The sequence below is a fragment of the Pelodiscus sinensis genome, chromosome 9 (assembly GCF_052426305.1).
Source record: "Pelodiscus sinensis isolate ZL-2025 chromosome 9, ASM5242630v1, whole genome shotgun sequence".
Taxonomy (NCBI): Eukaryota; Metazoa; Chordata; order Testudines; family Trionychidae; genus Pelodiscus; species Pelodiscus sinensis.
The window spans coordinates 51,235,198-51,254,594 of NC_143060.1; the positions used below are offsets into that span (position 1 = coordinate 51,235,198).

Genomic DNA, 19,397 nt, shown 5'->3' on the forward strand with positions numbered 1-19,397 from the left:
CAAGCTATATGCTCATCATCCCAGGACTTTTATGCTCATGCTATGCCACATAGCCACTTGGAGTCAACTGCATCAAAGCTAATTCAATAGTGTCCTCCAGCCAGAGTAAAGAAATCCTTGCACAATCAGGAGACTAATGCTTTGATACATTCTGATGCTGATAAATTACTAATCACCACTAGTCAACATAAGTCACAAACTGAAACCTTTTTCTGCCAACAACTTGAACTTCTGATAACTGATTAAAGGTGAAACAAATGAAATCTACACTCAAAACTTTGTGTACATCTTACATTAGAATTTTCTTCTGTCTACTACCACAGGGACTAAGTTACCCAAACCCTCAGAGCCAACCTTCACACAGGCCTCTATGGCTATATCTATGCTGCTATAAAGCACCATCAGTTAACTAATCCTCATCAGTTAACTAAGGTCCTCAGGATTCAGGCTGTGGAGCTATAACATGGCAGTGTAGCCTCAAGAGCCCAATTCAGCCGGTGAGGATCAACATTTCGTTGCAGATAGGCAAATGCAAACTTTCTAAGACATAGCAGCAGTGTCCATCCCTTTCAGCTATCCAGAGGCTGCTGCTGCAAATAAAGACTTCCATGCAATCTGTGACACCCACCTACAATACAGTCTCCCTTCAACCCCCCAAACGCCTCCTACATACCTCCATGATTTTAATTTTGATTTAAGTCATGCTTACATCATCCCCATTGTGTCAAGGTAGCTTGTGGCTCTAAATTCAACTCTTCAGCCAGATGGGCTGATCATTTTGTAGTAACCTGCAGGCTGGTGTGAAAAGTCCAAACTTAATTCAGAGTGCCTAATCCCAGGCAATGCATAGATTTTGAAAGTGATTATCTATAATCTGACTCTAATGCACAGATTTTCCATTAGAAGCCTCGTGTCCTCTCTCTGTCCCCATCATCTGCTTTAGATTGGAGATTACCAAGCACTTTGCAGTGACTGCCCCTCTCACATATTTGGAACAAATAAAGTAATCCTCACAGATCCCCACAATGTGCGTACACGCAGTCTTCCAAACAGATGGACACACTTATCCCTGCCTCTGATTATAAAATATCACTTTAAAAAGATATGGGAACGATTTTTTTTTTTTTTTTTTTTTTGCAATTTGAATGATAAGCAAAAAGGGTTCATTCTTCAGGGAGTGAAGTGGTAATATACAGAGCAAATAGGTCAATCATTCTGGCATGAGGCTATGCATGGAGACTGACAATATGGTTTGAGCTTTTCAGAATTTAGCACTGCTTCAATCTAAGGTCTTATAGCTGGGTGGCCTAGATATTAATAAGGATATACATACTAACGATGATGAACCAGCTGTCCATAGAAAAGCTGATTTAGAGAATATTCAGTTTTATCATTCTGACAGCTCCCACAGGACCACATACTGTATTCATTTCTTCTCCTTGTGCTAGAATCAAATTAGAATTGTGTTTAAAGATAAGGGGCCAATATCACAGCATTTTCATTCCCACTTGTATGACCTATTTATTTCATTTAATACTTTCTGTAAAGTATCTTCCAGCGTTCAGGGAGAACGGCTTTGAGGCTAATGGTCAAATTCTTCTTTTACTTACTACAAATGAAAACTGAAGTAATTCCATTGATATAAGTAAGTTACTCCAGTCACACCACTACAACTGAGAGCAGAACTTGCCCTAGTGGGGATACTCCTGAGAAGTTCTTTTAACTTTTTACCATTATTAAATACCAATGTTAGTGCTTTACAAGTGTTAATTAAGCCTCAAAACAGTGTTGATGTAGGTTTTAAACTAATTTTATGGTTGCATATATCAAGAAATAGAAAGCCTAATTTTGAACTCACATTCATTACTTTTATTCTGAGGGAACTCCATTTACTTCAATCGAGTTTTGTCCTAAATGCAATGATGCTGATGAGGGAAAAATCATTTATACCGATATTAAGCAATTTAACCTATTTATTATATTGAACCAGACTCTTTTCACTTACTTCACATCAGTAAAGTTATTCCAAATTTATGCCAGTATAACTGAGGGCAGACTCTGGCCCTCTGAGTCCCTGGCAGAAGTGGAAATAGAATCCGGGAGTTCTGATTCTCAGTCACTTGTTCTATCACTGTCAAGATGCACTTTTTATGGACACACTTACTTGATATGGCAGCCAGGAACATTTCCATTCTCCCTAGAATAGTCACAAGAAGGGAAACATTTCTCTGTTGGTTTGGTGCCCTAGAGATCAATCATTCAGGATACATCAGAAAAAGTAGCTTTTATGAATTATCCACAGATAAGTTAGCTTTCAGCAGAAACCCAGTCCAATAAAAATCTAAAACAGTTTGGATCAGATGTTCCCTTCCCAAATTTCTAGCCAACATTGACTCATCACCCTGGGTCAGACTGCTTCATGTCATTTGGCATCACAGCAGTTTTTGGGAAGGAAAGCTTGCAAAGCGTTTTAAAATAAGCAGTTCTCCAAGTTCAAAAGCCTGAGGAGTTGAAACAAAGTTACTTGCTGCTGTATGTACGCCTGCTCCTTTTCTAAAATAGCTACCAGAGACTTCATCTGACACTGAATTGAAGTGTTATTCTATTGTAAGAAGTCAGTACCTAGGAACAGCACCTTCTTCCTAAGCAGATCGCACTTAGTGTGCATTTAGAGTTGTGTCTCAGCAACTAAAGTAAGTTTTTACTCCGTTTATCAGCACAACAAAGCTAAAATAAAAGGGAAAATGCACTGCATTCTATTCTAGCTCACACGTCAACAGAACTCTTAACTAAGGCCCAGCTTCTGCTCCCACTGATTAGGAAAACTCCCACCAACTTCACAAAGTACAAGTTCATACTCTTAATTCCAGTTGATCATGCAGGCACTAAAAAGAACCCAGCTTGACCTTCATATTCCAGGATGAGTGGCTATTTGATTTGAGTAGTTTTAATCTGAAGTGCAGATAAATATGGAACCTAAATATACCATTTTTATTCGGTCACGTCTCAGACTAGAAAAATAATTCTGGTATAAAATGACAGATTCAAAAAACACTGATTAGTTTCCCTTTGCTTTTCTCCCAGAACCTGAGTCACACAGTGTATGACCCACCATGACTGACTGAAAATAAAAGCAGGTATTTATCCATCTGTCAGTCCTCTCATCTAAATGCTTGTCCAATTCTGCAATGAAAACAGATTTTGTTTTAAACATCAGCAATTGTCCTTTCTGTGCCCTCTCTCCCTCGCTCATTAGCACACATATCCAATCACCATTTATTTCTTCTTCAGTTCAATCTTTCACAGATGAAGATTGAAAACTAAAATTTCAATCTTTCCTGATGCTTCCTTCAAGGGAAGGACCAATATTGTCAGTGATCTCAACTATGGAGTGTCTCTATAGGAATATATAGTCCCAACACACATATACGTGAGTGGGGGAATGGTCCCAATATTGAGAACTTTCCAGGCTTCTGTACTACCTGAGTGAAATGGGCCAGCGAAAGGGTCTGAGTCTGCACTCCCACTTCCTTTACCCAGAGGCCTCAATGATCTTGAGGGCTTCCCTTTCACTCTCTTCAATGGCAGAGTCCTCATAATCTGAACAAGGTTAGGCCCGGGATTCGTGGGGCTCAACCCTTAACCTTGTTTTGGTTCCCTGGGACAGGGGCTAAGGTGATTACGTACAGTTCAAAGCAAATAATTTATTAAACAGCAATCAATTAAAAGAAAGAATAAGGAAAAAATGGAAACAGTTAGTGGAAAACACATCACTCCTTTCTGTGGCATGGAAACCTCGCAAACTGTTTCTAGAATGTAAGGGCAGTTCACAATCGGTTCTTTATAGATCCCAGGTCTCCTTTATGGGCTCTGGCTGGGCTGCAGGGAGGCTGCAGGTTGGACACTTGCTCTGGGTGGCAGAAAAGCTTCTCCCCAGTGTCAGCCTCCCTTCTTCCCCCCTCTCCCCAGTCGGGGTTATAATCCCCCTCCCAATCTGGCCAGCAAGGTCTCTTTACTTGTGGAGTATCCCTGAGCTGGGCCTCTTCCCAGGGTCCCCCTTGCTCTCCTCTACTGCTCACCACACCCAGGTCCAATTTGCTGCAGACCCAACTCCACTCTCTGCTGCTCTGCCTCCAGTTCCCAAGGGGGCTTCTTTGACTCCTCTGGTTCTGTGGCTGCAGCTCTGCTTCCAGCATGGATCTGCTCTGGGTGCTGTGTCTCAGGACCTGTGGCTGCAGCTTTCTTTCAAGCATGAATCTGCTTCTGGGCTATGTCTCTGGCTCTCACTGGCTAGCATGGCTGATCTCTCCAGCTCAGCTCAAGGCACTGTTCTCACTTTAGTTCAGCTCGCATCTGACCCAGACAAATCCAGCTCACACACAGTACAGGACCCCCCGGATTTCTGACTCCTTCATTAGTCTGTCCACCTTGTCAATCAGGCTGACCTGCAGCATTGGTCACTTACCACTGTTCCTAGGAACTGTCAGTCTCACGGTCCTGATTTCTCATCAACTCTTCTACTCTCTTTTGGTATTGGGAGTTAGCCAGCAAAAAGTACCCACTGAATTTTATTAAGGGGACAACAAGTCCTCTTACAAAAACATCAATAGATGAGCAAAGAACCAATCCAGTTTCTTAAGGCAACACTATTTATTTTTTAGCTTCTAGAAAATGAATTCCTCACATGTTCAAGGTGTGGATACACCTAAACAAACAGGAAAAGTCAAGCAGTTCCATTGAATCTCTTGAGATAACCCATCTGAAATAGCAAGATCATCTGTTGGTGCAATCTGACCTCTGAGACACTATCCAAGTGAGTGGCCATATCTCTATAGATAACAGAAAACACCAACAAGCACTAATAAGATGTTGAAAGAAAAGCGTCAGTTTCAGGACTCAGATAAAAATGGTGGTCAGGTTTATATATGAAGAAGAAACCAAAGACATAATCACTAACAATTTTCCCTCATTACACAGGACACATCTACACAACAGGGCAAAAGTCGAATTAAGATACTCACCTTCATCTATGTCAATTGCATAGCTGAAGTTGAAATAGCTTAATTTGGCTTTTGGTGCTGTCTACACAGCAGGAAGTTGAAGGAAGAACACTCTTCCTTTGACTTCCCTTAATCCTTGTGAAATGATGGTTACAGGAGTTGAAGTAAGTTCTCCAGCTCGACATTATTTTGAAATAATGGCTTGCTGTGTAGATGCGCACTTAGTTATTTAGAAACAAAGTCAGTTATTTCAAAATAATTCTGCTGTGTAGATGTACCCACAGAGACAATGAAAAGGCCCAACATGGCATCGTTCAGTAATGGTAACGCACAAAAAAGCTCCAAAATCAGTGCATCTTCCTTTGGTTCAATTATGAAAAGGAGAGATTAAAATGATACTCCAGGCATTGATTCCCTCTCATAGAATCATAGAATCATAAGACTGGAAGGGACCTCAAGAGGTCATCGAGTCCAGCCCCCCGCCCTCAAGGCAGAACCTAGCTCCGTCTACACCATCCCTGACAGATGTCTATCTAACCTGTTCTTAAATATCTCCAGAGAGGGAGATTCTACCACCTCCCTTGGCAATTTATTCCAATATTTGACCACCCTGACAGTTAGGAATTTTTTCCTAATGTCCAATCTAAACCTCCCCTGCTGCACTTTAAGCCCATTACTCCTTGCCCTGTCCTCAGAAACCAAGAGGAACAAATTTTCTCCTTCCTCCTTATGACACCCTTTTAGATATTTGAAAACCGCTATCATGTCCCCCCTTAATCTTCTTTTTTCCAAACTAAACAAGCCCAGTTCATGAAGCCTGGCTTCATAGGTCATGTTCTCTAGACCTTTAATCATTCTTGTCGCTCTTCTCTGTACCCTTTCCAATTTCTCCACATCTTTCTTGAAATGTGGCGCCCAGAATTGGACACAGTACTCCAGCTGAGGCCTAACTAGTGCAGAGTAGAGCGGCAGAATGACTTCACGAGTTTTGCTTACAACACACCTGTTGATACAACCTAGAATCATATTTGCTTTTTTTGCAACAGCATCACACTGTTGACTCATATTCAACTTGTGGTCCACTATGACTCCTAGATCCGTTTCCGCCATGCTCCTTCCTAGACAATCGCTTCCCATCTTGTATGTATGGAACTGATTGTTCCTTCCTAAGTGGAGCACTTTGCATTTCTCTTTATTAAACCTCATCCTGTTTACCTCTGACCATTTCTCTAACTTGCTAAGGTCATTTTGAATTATGTCCCTATCCTCCAAAGAAGTCGCAACCCCACCCAGTTTGGTATCATCTGCAAACTTAATAAGCGTAATCTCTATCCCAATATCTACATCATCGATGAAGATATTGAACAGTACGGGTCCCAAAACAGACCCTTGCGGAACTCCACTTGTTGTCCCTTTCCAGCAGGATTTAGAACCGTTAACAACAACTCTCTGACTATGGTTATTCAGCCAATTATGCACCCACCTTATCGTGGCCCTATCTAAGTTATATTTGCCTAGTTTATCAATAAGAATATCATGTGAGACCGTATCAAATGACTTACTAAAGTCTAGGTATATGACATCCACCGCTTCTCCCTTATCCACAAGGCTCATTATCCTATCAAAGAAAGCTATCAGATTAGTTTGGCATGACTTGTTCTTCACAAACCCATGCTGGGTATTCCCTATCACTTTATTACCTTCCAAGTGTTTGCATAGGATTTCCTTAATTACCTGCTCCATTATCTTCCCTGGCACAGACGTTAAACTGACCGGTCTGTAGTTTCCTGGGTTGTTCTTATTCCCCTTTTTATAGATGGGCACAATATTTGCCCTTTTCCAGTCTTCTGGAATCTCCCCTGTCTGCCATGATTTTTCAAAAATCATAGCTAAAGGCTCAGATACCTCCTCTATCAGCTCCTTGAGTATCCTGGGATGCATTTCATCAGGACCTGGTGACTTGCTGACATCTAACTTTCCTAAGTGATTTTTAACTTGTACTTGGTGTATCCTATCTTCTAAACTTACCCTCTCTCTGCTTGTATTCACTACGTTAGTCACACCTCCAGACTTCTCAGTGAAGACCGAAACAAAGAAGTCATTGAGCATCTCTGCCATTTCCAAGTTTCCTGTTACTGCTTCTCCCTCCTCACTAAGCAGTGGGTCTACCCTGTCCTTGGTCTTCCTCTTGCTTCTAATGTATTTATAAAAAGTCTTCTTGTTTCCCTTTATTCCCATAGCTAGTTTGAGCTCATTTTGTGCCTTTGCCTTTCTAATCTTGCCCCTGAATTCCTGTGTTTCTTGCCTATATTCATCCTTTGTTATTTGTCCTAGTTTCCATTTTTTATATGACTCCTTTTTTATTTTGAGATCATGCAAGATCTCCTTGTTAAGCCAAGCTGGTCTTTTGCCATATTTTCTATCTTTCCTACACAGTGGAATTGTTTGCTTTTGGGCCCTTAACAACGTCCCTTTGAAATACTTCCAACTCTCCTCAGTTGTTTTTCCCTTCAGTCTTGCTTCCCATGAGACCTTACCTACAAGTTCTCTGAGCTTATCAAAATCTGCCTTCCTGAAATCCATTACCTCAATTGTGCTGGTCTCCCTTCTACCTTTCCTTAAGATCATGAACTCTATTATTTCATGATCACTGTCCCCTATACTGTCTTCCACTTTCAAGTTCTCAACTAGTTCCTCCCTATTTGTTAAAACCAAATCCAGAACAGCTTCTCCTCTGGTAGCTTTTTCAACCTTCTGAAACAGAAAGTTGTCTCCAATGCAGTCCAGAAACTTATTGGATAGCCTGTGCCCCGCTGTGTTAGTTTCCCAACATATGTCTGGATAGTTGAAGTCGCCCATCACCACCAAATCTTGGGCTTTGGATAGTTTTGTTAATTGTTTAAAAAAGGCCTCATCCACCTCTTCCACCTGGCTATGTGGCCTGTAGTAGACTCCCTTCCATACCAACATTCCAATCGTGCGTCCCATCCTACCAGGTTTCTGTAATACCAATGATATCATAGTTGTATTTATTGGTTAGCAATTCCAGTTCTTCCTGCTTATTACCCATACTTCTTGCATTTGTATATAGGCATCTAAGATACTGATTTGATCTTGCCTCCCTGTTGTGCCCTGACCCTCCTTTCTCCTTGCCATTATAGGCTGTAGTCCCCCCCATTTCCAACCCATCTCCCAGTCCCGCACATTCAGCACTTACCTGTGGGCTTTGCTCACCTGTCCCCGTCAAACCTAGTTATAAGACAACTGGAAGCAAAAGATGGTAGTGACACAACTTACTTTTCATTTTGGAGGGATGCTCATCTGAATCCACTTTTCAGATCCAGACCTGCTCCCAATGAAGCCAGTTGTGAACTGTTTTTGTTTGTTTCTTTGTTTGCTTGCTTGCTTGTTTGATTATGAGGTTTTTGTTGTGGATGTGGGGTAAGGAAAGGGGGACAAAAATTAAAAGGTTGGGGCTGAAAATAATCAGATTTTCAGTGTTGGAAAGTGCCACTTGAAAGCATAATTCAGGGATGAGGAAGATCCTTTTTACTCCATTCCAATGTGTATGACACTTTATTTATATCCACTTTGATCTTTTCCCTTTCTTTTTCCCTACAAAAGACTGACTCTTCATGGTCCTAAGATACTTACCATATACATTTCACTTGCTGGATTCCTGCTAAGAAAATAGGCAGGCTTTCAATCAGGATTTTTTTCTCATAAAAGTCTCCAACTGGTAAAAATTACTGGAAAAGACAAAAATAATTAAACTCCCCACTGGGTGCCGAATTCTCTTATTATTTCATTTTATTAATAAAAGATTTTGTACTGAAAGCTCAGTAGAGCCAAAGCATATTTTAATGTTGGTCATAATCAGCTCTTAAATATACAAAGAAGCAGAAAAATTAAAGGTTACCACCACAATCCACATTTATAACATTAAACTAGAGAGATATTGTAACAACAAAAGACAAAGCCACTAGTCTAGTTAAAGAAAGGAGCCAAGAAACATGGAGAGACTAAATCAACAACAGATTTTTAGTCAGTACTATTCTTCACATTAAAAATACAGTAGTTATAAAAAGTTGGCATTGCACTTATTCTGAAATAATATGTCATCTCCTTGAAAATAAAAAAGGGGAAGCCACAAGTAATTATAACAAGATTTTCTTTTTCAAGTATCAGCTAGAAGACAGAGAAACATGGCAGCCAGTAGCAAAATGGCCACATTTGGCACACAGCCAGTTGACTGGCCAGATTTAAAGGGCCAGCTCAAGGAAGGACCTTTTGGGAAATGATACAAGGGACAAAAGGGACAAAATTGTCACAAAGGATAATACTCCCTGGGGAATGTGGGGTTGTAGTTTGAAAGAAACTCAACAATAAAACTGAAGACAAGAAAATAAAAACAGTGTTCACCAGACCATTGGGATGACTAACAGCTTAAAAAGTGCATTTTCCTTGAAACAGAAATGTTCTTTTGGGACAGAACCAGACAGAAGTAAAATAATGGAGCCAGCATTTGGATGACAGTTGATTAGACTACCAAGAAATGGTGGTAAAATGCAGGGTAAAGGAAATAAACAAACTAAAGTGAATTCAGCAGAACTTGCATTTATTATTTGCCTGTTGACTGGTGCTCATCGCTCTACAGGATATGAAGAGAGATCTAGGTCCCAGTCCATGGCTGCAGCTAAACAAGAGCAATGCAGAAGGGCAAGCACAAGGGTGGTATGAAACACATTTACATTTCTCGTGCCTTGGGCATTCTGGACAAACGGCCAATACCCCAGCTGACATTAGAATTGCCTAAAGGCTGGTGGGCGTACATTCCACCACCACTTAGTAGCCCTGTGACTGTCTGAAAAGACCCCAAGTTGGAGTGGAAGGGTCCAAATTCAAAGAGGCCCGGGGCTCCCAGCTGCAGCTGCTATTTCCACAGCAGTGGTGGCCAAAGTCCCAAGTCCTTTTGAATTGCTGAAAAAGCACTGTTCCTCATAGTTCTGAGAGTGGTGAGGGTTAGATGCCATGTTGGAGCTCCAGGTAGTGGAATAGTAAAGGAGTGAGTGGTGCAATGCTATCATCCTGGTCCCAAAGCCAAATGGGACCACCTGAGTTTGCAAACTTCCAGAAAGTTCACATCATCTCTCACTTGGATGTGTACTTCTTCCCTCAGATGCAAAAGTTATTAGAGAGATAGAATGGGCCACACTCCTTTACACACCCAATATGACAAAAGGATAGTGGCAGATACCCCTTAGGCCAAATTTGCGAGTGAATTCAGCCTTCTGTACACCATTTGGATTGATCCAGTTTGTAGTGATGTCCTTCTGACTACATGGGGACACTGCCACCTTCCAGAGTCTAATGAATTCCATTCTTCAGCCCCACGACCAGAGCAGATTTCCAATGGACAGCACAGTTGATACCAGCCCTCAGCATCCTCCTGAACCCCAGAGCCTTCATCCCCGTCCCTGCCTCAAAGCTAGCTCCCCTAGCACAGAGCCTGACCCCCTTCCCTCAAACTCCAACCCCAATCTCTGTCCCAGCCCTGAGCCTTTGAACCCTAGCCCCACATTAAACCTGCACCCACTGCTGGAGCTCTCACACTCTTGCAACCCAACCCTTTGCCCCAGAACCTCTTGGCCCCATGAACATGATGTGTCACATGTCATCTCAACATCGGTGCACATATTTTTTTTTCCAGGGGTGGAAAAAATTAGAGGGAACACTGCTCATGGTCCCTACAAATGTCAACTCTCTGGAGCAGCAGATAATTCACCAGCAACTTGGACCTCTGGCTGTCATCTGGTAAGGTGCTTTACTTGGGACGGAACCTCTTTAGGGCTTTGCGTCATGAAAGCCTTTCAGATCCTGTTTCTTGTGCACTTTTGCTAAATCCTCCCTCTTCTGGTAAGTTCACCAACCAGCCCCCTTTAAAATTCCTTTCCTTGGGGGCTTTGTATCCTAGCCGAGAAACCTGGGCTGAGAATGGCAAATTGCAGCTACTGGGAGCTGTTTTCTCCTTTACTTCCTCCCAGAAAGAGAGTCTATATTATTGGATCACAATTTAAACAGCTTCTTTTTCTATGGGGCCTATCATCATAGCATCTAGATGCTGCTGCTGTACTATACAGAATGTGTTAACAAAGTAATTATACTTTAATAAAGTAATTATATTATTTATTTTAATTATATTATATTTTAAAATGTATCTTAACTATGTTAAGACACACGAACTATAGGAAAATATCTACTATCACTCATCAGAAAAAATAAGTCCTGTATCTGATAAGCCTATTCCTTTTTCATATCAAGGAAATATTCGTAGTTTGGACTAGGTGATAGAATCATAGAATATTAGGACTGTAAGGGACCTCGAGAGGCCATCGAGTCCAGTCCCCTGCCCTCATGGCAGGGCCAAATACTGTCTAGACCATCCCTGATAGACATTTATCTAACCTACTCTTAAATATCTCCAGAGATGGGGATTCTACAACCTCCGTGGGCAATTTATTCCAGTGTTTGACTACCCCGACAGTTAGGAACTATTTCCTAATGTCCAACCTAAAGCCTCCCTTGCTGCAGTTTAAACCCATCTCAGAGGCCAAGATGAACAAGTTTTCTCCCTCCTCCTTATGACACCCTTTTAGATACCTGAAAACAGCTATCATGTCCCGTCCCCCCCCCCCCCCCAGTCTTCTCTTTTCTAAACTAAACAAACCCAATTCTTTCAGCCTTCCTTCATAGGTCATGTTCTCTAGACCTTTAATCATTCTCGTTGCTCTTCTATGGATCCTCTCCAATTTCTCCACATCTTTCTTGAAATGTGGTGCCTAGAACTGGACACAATACTCCAACTGAGGCCTAACCAGTGCAGCGTAGAGTGAAAGAATGACTTCCTAGACAGTTGCTTCCCATTCTGTTAATGCATCCCAGAATCATGGAAACTGGAGGCAGAGCATCACACTGCGGACTCATATTCAGCTTGTGGTCCACTATAACCCCTAGATCCCTTTCAGCTGTATTCCTTCCTAGACAGTCGCTTCCCATTCTGTATGTGTGAAACTGATTGTTCCTTCCTAAGTGGAGCACTTTGCATTTGTCTTTATTAAACTTCATCCTGTTTACCTCAGACCATTACTCCAATTTGTCCAGATCATTTTGAATTATCACCCTATCCTCCAGAGCAGTCGCAACCCCTCCCAGCTTGGTATCATCTGCAAACTTAATAACGTACTTTCAATGTCAATATCTAAATCATTGATGAAGATATTGAACAGAGCCGGTCCCAAAACAGACCCCTGCGGAACCCCACTCCTTATATCTTTCCAGCAGGATTGTGAACCATTAATAACTATTTTCTGAGTACAGCAATCCAGCCAGTTATGCACCAACCTTATAGTAGCCCCATCTAAGTTGTATTTGCCTAGTTTATTGATAAGAATATCATGCGAGATCGTATCAAACGCCTTACTAAAGTCTAGGTATACCACATCCACCGCTTCTCTCTTATCCACAAGACTCGTTATACTATCAAAGAAAGCTATCAGATTGGTTTGATATGATTTGGTTTTTTACAAATCCATGCTGGCTGTTCCCTATCACCTTGCCACCCTTCCTAGTGTTCACAGATGATTTCCTTAATTACTTGCTCCAGTATCTTCCCTGGCACAGAAGTTAAACTAACTGGTCTGTAGTTTCTTGGGTTGTTCTTATATCCCTTTTTATAAATGGACACTATATTTTCCCTTTTCCAGTCTTCTGGAATCTCTCCTGTCTCCCATGATTTTCCAAAGATGATAGCTAGAGGCTCAGATACCTCCTCTATCAGCTCTTTGAGTATTCTAGGATACATTTCATCAGGCGCTGGTGACTTGCAGGCATCTAACTTTTCTAAGTGATTTTTAACTTGTTCTCTTTTTATTTTATCTTCTAAACCTACCCTCTTCCCACTAGCATTCACTATGTTAGGCATTCCTTCAGACTTAAGAACATAAGAACATAAGAACGGCCGTACTGGGTCAGACCAAAGGTCCATCTACCCCAGTATCCTGTCTACCGACAGTGGCCAGCACCAGGTGAGGGTGGACAGAAGACAATGGTCAAGCGATTTATCTCCTGCCATCCCTCTCCAGCCTCTGACAGACAGAGGCCAAGGACACCATTTTATCCCCTGGCTAATAGCCTTTTATGGACCTAACCTCCATGAAATTATCTAGCTTCTCTTTAAACTCTATCATAGTCCTAGACTTCACAGCCTCCTCTGGCAAGGAGTTCCACAGGTTGACTACACGCTGTGTGAAGAACTTCCTTTTATTAGTTTTAAACCTGCTCCCCATTAATTTCATTTGGTGTCCTCTAGTTCTTCTATTTAGGGAACTAATAAATAACTTTTCTTTATCAGCCCTCTCCACACCACTCATGATTTTATATTCTTCTATCATATCCTCCCTCAGTCTCCTCTTTTCTAAACTGAAAAGTCCCAGTCGCTTTAACCTCTCCTCATATGGGACCCGTTCCAAACCCCTAATCATTTTAGTTACCCTTTTCTGAACCCTTTCCAAAGCCAAAATATCTTTTTTGAGGTGAGGAGACCACATCTGTACACAGTATTCAAGATGTGGGCGTACCATAGTTTTATACACTTCTCGGTGGAGACTAAAACAAAGAAGTCATTAAGCATCTCTGCCATTTCCAAGTTTCCTGTTATTGTTTCTCCCTCCTCTCTGACCAGTGGACCTACCCTGTCCTTGGTCTTCCTCTTGCTTCTAATGTATTTATAAAAAGTCTTCTTGTTTCCCTTTATTCCCATAGCTAGTTTGAGCTCATTTTGTGCCTTTGCCTTTCTAATCTTGCCCCTGAATTCCTGTGTTGATTGCCTATATTCATCCTTTGTAATTTGTCCCACTTTCCATTTTTTTATAGAACTCCTTTTTTATTTATAGATCATGCAAGATCTCGTGGTTAAGCCAACTCGGTCTTTTGCCATATTTTCTATCTTTACAACGCAGTGGAATAGCTTGCTTTTGAGCCCTTAATGTCCCTTTGAAAAACTGCCAACTCTCCTCAGTTGTTTTTCCCCTCAATCTTGATTCCCGTGGGACCGTACCTATCAGCTCTCTGAGCTTACCAAAATCCACCTTCCTGAAATTCATTGTCTCTATTTTGCTGTTCTCCCTTCTACACTTCCTTAGAATTGTGAACTCTATGATTTCATGATCACTTTTACCCAAGCTGTCTTCCACTTTCAAATTCTCAACCAGTTCCTCCCTATTTGTTAGGATCAAATCTAGAACAGCTTCCCCCCGGTAGCTTTTTCAACCTTCTGAAATGAAAAGTTGCCTCCAATGCAGTCCAAGAACTTATTGGATAGTCTGTGCCCCGCTGTGTTATTTTCCCACCACATATCTATATAGTTGAAGTCCCCCATCACCACCAAATCTTGGGCTTTGGATGATTTTGTTAGTTGTTTAAATAAGCCTCGTCCACTTCTTCCACCTGGCTGGGTGGCCTGTAGTAGACTCCTAGCATGACATCACCCTTGTTTTTAATCCCTTTTAGCCTAACCCAGAGACTCTCAACACTTCCGTCTACTATGTACATCTCCACCTCGCTCCAAGTGTGTTCATTTCTAATATATAAGGCAACACTTCCTCCCTTTTTTCCCTGTCTATCCTTCCTGAGCAAGCTGTATCCTTCCAACATTCCAATCATGTGTATTATCCCATCAAGTTTCTGTGATGCCAACAATGTCATAATTGTACTTATTTATTAGCACTTCCAGTTCTTCCTGCTTTTTACCCATACTTCTCACATTTGTATATAGGCATCTAAGATACTGATTTGACCTTGCCTCCAAATTTTTCCCTGACTCTCCTTTCTCTTTGCCATTATAGCCCACACTCCCTCCCATTTCCAACCCATCTCCCAGTTCTCCATGTTCTCCACTTACGTGTGGGCTTTGCTCACCTGTCCCCGTCAAACCTAGTTTAAAGCCCTTGTCATTAGGTTAGCCAATCTGTGTCCAAATCTGTGTCTTCCCCCTCCTCGAAAGGTGAATGCCATCTCTGCCTAGCAGTCCTTCCTGGAATAGCATCCCGTGGTCGAGGAAGCCAAAGCCCTCCTGGTGAAATCATCTTCACAGCCGGGCATTCACCTCCAGGATGCACCTGTCTCTGCCTGGGCCCCCACCTTTGACAGGAAGGATCGAAGAGAATACCACCTGTGCTCCAAACTCCTTCACCCGTACTCCCAGAACCCTGTAGTCACTCTTGATCCGCTCAGTGTCATACCTTGCAGTATCATTTGTGCCCACATGGATGAGTAGCATGGAGTAGTAGTCAGAGGGCCGGATAATCCTCGACAATGGCTCCATAACATCTTGGATATGGGCTCCCGGCAGACAGCATACCTCCCAAGCTGAAATGTCAGGGCGACAAATGGGTGCCTCCATCCCCCTCAGAGGAGAGTCTCTGACCACCACTACCCTATGTTTCCTATTCACAGTGGTGGCAGCAGACCTCCCAGCCTTGGGGATACAAGGCTTCTCCTCCTCCATTGTAGGGTGATTCCTTATCTCCTCTATAAAGATGAAGTGGATTAGTGCAGTAGGCACTTTTTTGATCAAAGTTCAGATCCCATCTTAAGTCACAAGCTCAAATGCCTTTACTGGTCTCCTCAGATTTGCCTTATTAATTATATATGCATCCACAGGTACACATTTTGACCTTGATGACCATTTCTTTTCAGTGTGTTAAAGGACAGACAGCTTGCAAAATGCTGAATGTGTGGCACTCAGATCCCTTACTTTAACAAATACACTAATAAATTTTTAAGTTATAAAATAAAGGGACACATCCTTACCTGATATGAATAGTTAGAGCTCTACTAAAGTCAATGCAGCTGTACTTTCTTACCAATGAGGGTCTCTCTGAGGCTATGTCTACACTACCCTCCTAGTTCGAACTAGGAGGGTAATGTAGGCATACCGCACTTGCAAATGAAGCCCGGGATTTGAATTTCCCAGGCTTCATTTGCATAAGCGGGGCTCCGCCATTTTTAAATCCCCGCTGGTTCAAATCCTGTGCCGCGCGGCTACACGCGGCACGAACTAGGTAGTTCGAACTAGGCTTCCTAGTTCGAACTACCGTTACTCCTCATTCCACGAGGAGTAACGATAGTTCAAACTAGGAAGCCTAGTTCGAACTATCTAGTTCGTGCCACATGTAGCTGCGCGGCACAGGGTTCAAACCAGCGGGGATTTAAAAATGGCGGAGCCCCGCTTATGCAAATGAAGCCCGGGAAATTCAAATCCCGGGCTTCATTTGCAAGTGCGGTATGCCTACATTACCCCGCTAGTTCGAACTAGCGGGGTAGTGTAGACATACCCTGAGTTCTTAGTTTTATTGTCAGTAGCAGTTTTCAAAAATTATCTTTTAGATGAATGATACTACAATAATTGAACAAAATTATTCTACATTCTATATTTTGTGCCAGATAATTCAGTAGGCCATCTTTAAATCTTAACACCTGATATAAGCAACCAATGTACCAATTTAGATTCCTGTGCTGCCCCAAATGTTGAAATTAATGGCAGAATTAATTATTCCTAAACACTGTCCAACAGAATCATATTTAACTTATATTTCCTTTTGCTACTGGAGGATGAGACACACAAAGACACTGTTGTAGTTTCAAAATGAATTTTTGCTGTACAGTCATAGAAACACTCTATAAATTAAATTGCAGGCAGAGCTCCAATAAAGCAATGGCTTTTCTTTTACGATTTTTTTCTAACTCTGTGTAACTGACCAACAGTATTTGTGTTGTAAATTAAACCATTTTCTGTCATTATGCTGCCATGCCAACAAACCTGCAACATATAAAAGAAGTTCCTCTGTGCATCTACAGTTGTCACAAGAGTGTGTATTTCTATTTGTGGCCACAACATATCTTGTAATTCTGGTAACAGAAGCAATGTCATTGAAATTCTGAAACTCTATTCTTCCACTCAGCCAAGCCTTAGGAATCAATTACAAAGCAGATATAGGCATTATACATCACCTCAATATCAAAATGATCTAATCTGCACTGCTGCAAAAGTCTAAAGGAAAAATAGTTGTAAATCCCTAACAAATTGAAGTTTGAGGGGGGGGGGGTTTGTTTTTTAAAAACAAATCTATTCCAGTGGATGAAATTAAAAATGCCTTGGAAATATTTGTGCCTTCTAATTCATTTTACAATCTAATGTAACAATGCTGGAATGGGCTTTAGACTGCTTCTGCATGAAAAATAAACACTAATGTCATTTCACAATCTATGAACTGGTAGGTTCATCCTGAATTTGATTATTTCTGGAAATATTGCCATCATGAGGGGCATGTCTACACTAAGAAATTAGTTTGAATTTACTAAAATGGAAATAACTCCCGAAATAACAAACTAGAAATAGTGGGGAGCATATAAGCAAGTGAGTCAGAATTATTTTGGAATAGTGCGTCATACTGACTGAAACCTGTCTTGCACTTAGAGCTCCCAGAAGCTCCTGTGACTGTTTGGTCAGGCAAGCTGCGATGATTGATTTCAGGGCTCCTCTCTTCGCCTGCATCTCACACCCCTCTCCTTCTCTGCCTCCCCCTCACACACAGCACAAAATGGATGCAGTGCACTCTGGTTGCCCTTATGAATGCCACAGCTCTCCCAACATGGAGCCAGAGCTGCTGCCAAGCAGTGCCAGGTTCACAGGCCTTGGGCTGCTCCTCATGATGCAGTACTTCCACGCTGCCCACATGATACTCTAGGAGAATGAAGACCAGCCCAGACCGCAGGCCCTCGTCACTCCATCCTGGCACTCCTGCTGCTGCAAATGTCCCTCAATCCCCTGTACACTGTGCAACACTGCTTCAGGCAGTGGGAGACTAGTTTAGCCTGGTGGGACCATGTTGTCCTGCAGTGGTGGGATGACCAGCAGTGGCTCCAGAAATTCCATATGCAGAAGGCCACCTTCCTGGACCTCTGCAAATGCGTCGCACCTGCCCTCAGATAACAAGACACGCAACTGAGAACCACCATCCCCATGCAGAAGCATGTTGCCATCGTACTCTATAAGCTCACCATACCAGACAGCTACCGCTCCATCAGGAACCAGTTTGGGGTGGGGAAATCCACATTCAGGGCCATGCTCCTGCAAGTAGCCAAGACTATCAACCACGTACTGATATGGAGGATCATCACTCTGGGAAACGAGGACAGCATCTTTGATGGCTTTGCTGCCATGGGAAGGCGCACAATGCCCGCATCTTCCAGAACTCCTGCCTCTTTTTTCCCTGACCGCACCGTCAGAGTTGGGGAAGTGGACATGCTCATCTGCATCCTGGGTGACACAGCCTACTCTTTGCTCCCCTGACTCATGAATCCCTTCACGGGCAGTGTGGGCCCACCAAGGAGCATTTCAGTGCCAGGCTGAGCAGGTGCCGCATGGTCACACAAGTGCATTCATCCACCTAAAAGGAAGGTTCAAGAGTTTCCTCACCCACCTGCATCTCAGCAAGCGCAACATCCCCTTTGTGGTGGCAGCCTACTGTGTGCTCCACAACCTGTGTGAGAACAAAGAGGGGAATTTCCTGCCAGGGTGGGGGGCAGAAGCTGTACAAGTGGCCAGGCATATGAGCAGCTGGACACCATTGCCATCAGGAGAGCACATGAAGGGGCTATGCTCATCAGAGAGGGCTTGAGGGAGAGTCTCTCCCATGCCTCTCCACAAGGGACCCCTGTGTTACCTCTGTGTGCCTTTCTTCCCCCTCCCTCCCTTCCTTCCCACCTTCTCCCATGCCCTGCAGAGAAAATAAAACAGCCTTCTTTATTGAAAAAACAAGACTGTTTATTGGGTGGCTATACAACAGGAGATAAAACCTGGAAAGAGGAAGAGGGGGAGTGGGTCAGGGCTGCAGCTGGGACTGGCACCTGCCTCAGGTTGCTTAGGAGGCTTCGGCTGCCCAAGAGGTCATACTGCCATGTGGTGGACTCGGGTGGGGGGAGGGGAGGGGAGAAAGGGTGGAGGGAGGGGAGAGGAGAAAAGGAGGGGGGACATGGATGTGGCTGGTGGCCTGTTCCATGCATGAGGCCATGTGCTCTGTCACTGAGGTCTGGGAGGAGCACATGGCCTCGTGCTGGCACAGCAGCTAGTCCCAGGTAGCTTTCTGTTGCTCCCAGCAGCCTGCTCCTGGCACTACTCTTCAAGCCCCCAGATGAGGGGCTGCAGGCAGGCTACCTGCTCCCTCATTAGGTCCTTCTGGGTTCTCTTCCTTCAGTGGATCCTGTGGAGTCAGGTAGATGGCGTAGGTAGTGGGGTACACGCCAAGCTCTCAGCTATCCCAGCTGTGAAGAAAAGTG

General features: G+C 42.9%; 1 long non-coding RNA gene across 1 annotated transcript in view; it reads left to right on the forward strand.

Annotated features, from left to right (window-relative positions):
- The window catches only part of LOC142830677 (uncharacterized), a 38,839-nt gene extending 19,940 nt beyond the window's left edge, over positions 1-18,899 (forward strand). The window contains exons 2-3 of the long non-coding RNA XR_012906126.2: positions 10,711-10,814; positions 17,536-18,899. This is a non-coding gene — a long non-coding RNA (uncharacterized LOC142830677). The remainder of the gene's footprint in view (positions 1-10,710; positions 10,815-17,535) is intronic.
- Positions 18,900-19,397: the final 498 nt, after the last annotated feature.